The following is a 2007-nucleotide window of genomic DNA, read 5'->3' as shown; positions in this document are numbered from 1 at the left end:
TCCCTTTTCCAATCGAATTACTTACACTCTGGCACCGATAAGTCACCTTGGGTTCATGGAATCTCCACATTCTCCTAAACCTTGACACTCATGTCATTTGGGCAATCCTGATGTAACTTACGAGACCAGTTCTTCGGAACATCTTCCACACATTTTTACTACGATCTCAGGCTTTGTCTCGGATACTAGAGTTGAATGCTAAGGACTTTGTCAAATCCATTAAGCGGCTGGATACGCCATGCGCTTAGGGATTTGCCTATCTCACGTTGCTAGCTTCGGAAAGTGGTGTCAGGACATAGCAAGTTTGCTATGGTCTTAGTCAACATGTGGAGATTTAAGGTGTAGCATCCTCATTGGCAGAACCCATACTTATACCAAGCCGGCAGAAGTGATCCCATGAGCCGCAGAAATTGGATGAGAACTAACCCATAGTACCCTCAATATAGGAAACTTTGTGAGGAGCCGGGTAACCAGCTTAAGCCGGTACTCCCTGCCCTTATGGTACTGGTAGTAGCATTGCGGTGGGGTTAGATGTGCCATTCGGGCGGGTTCTTTCCTTATTTGAATGCCATTTTCCCTTAGGGGATGGGTGATTCCAGACCTACGCCTAAGTCGATAGTTTCCTTTAGTTTCGCCGTAACTTCATATTGTTGCTGATTCTCCCGGTCACTCTGGGGGATCTGGTTTTGGTCAGATTTATTGAAACATACTCGTAATTTATTTTCAATTTCTTTTTTATAAAATGATTGTGTCAAAAATTTGTTGTTTACTTGGTATAAATTTCCATCAACTCCTTAAATTGTGAAGAACTTTCTTTGTCTTGAAATGCAATGTTGACTATAAGGCACACGGATCCCTTGTATCTGAGAAATGATAGGTCATCGCCAGTCAAAGTTTTTGCTGAAAACTGGTAAATTGTTCCGGTAATATCTACCATGTAATCATAGTCCTCTTCATATTCTTCGTCACTTTCTATTGAAATTTTCTTCACGTCTTTTCCCAAACTCAGTTTATTCATTTGATTACTCATTTTCACTTCGTTTAAACGTTTTAACGACAGTTATTACAGTTGTGACAGCGACAGCAAATGTAAAACTCCTAATCGAATAAAATTAAGGCCTAATAACTGTCATAAAACGTTTATGTTGGCCAGACGGCATGAACATTTAAAGCAAGTATTAAAGAACATTATACATAACGATTTTATTAATAAAAATATAGCGTTATTTTTTTGTAATTCATTTTTGAATGCTATACTGCTGTCATTTAGACAATAAAAAAATGATAATTAATGACTGAATGTCTTTTTTATTTCGTATTTTGTAAATTTTAGTACTGAAATTTCGTTTGATTGTCATAAATGGTTGCTCGTTGACGGTAGAAATTCTATAAGTCCTTTTTCTCCGTTGAAAATATCAGATATCTTGGGTTAAATATGAGTATTTTGAATAGAGGATTTTTGAGCCAATTATGGTTGTTGTAGAATGGATGGAGACCAATAATGAGGGTATATTGTGTCGTATTAATACTAACAATCTTCCTAACGACCCTCCAATTTACCCGTAGCTACAACAATTTCTAAATTGTTGAAAATACACCACGCGAATCGTGCACTTTTCGTGGAATTCTAAAGTATGACCTATTTAGGTTGGTAATAAGAATAACCCTCAAGAGTTCACTTGAAATTGCTTGCATATTACCGTAAATTACAAGTGCCTAGTTAGTGTCAGAAACGTAGCAATTGTCCTATGCGAATTTACGTAATAGCAAATTAGGGGATGATTATTTTCTTTGTCTAATTTGTGCTATAATAAACATCAATACTCTGTTCACTTTCAAGACAAACAGAGATCAACAAGCATAAAGTACCTTTATAAATCAATTGTTGGTCAATCCGAGAGTCCAGGGTTGCATTCGGTCATTATCTGAACACTTAGCATATGATTTATTTAAAGGAAGAATTCTGGGAAACTTTTAGTGTATTAATCCGAAATGGCGTCATAAGTT

This window comes from Agrilus planipennis, unplaced genomic scaffold (assembly GCF_000699045.2).
Source record: "Agrilus planipennis isolate EAB-ADULT unplaced genomic scaffold, Apla_2.0 scaffold68, whole genome shotgun sequence".
Taxonomy (NCBI): Eukaryota; Metazoa; Arthropoda; class Insecta; order Coleoptera; family Buprestidae; genus Agrilus; species Agrilus planipennis.
This window is presented reverse-complemented; position numbering follows the sequence as displayed.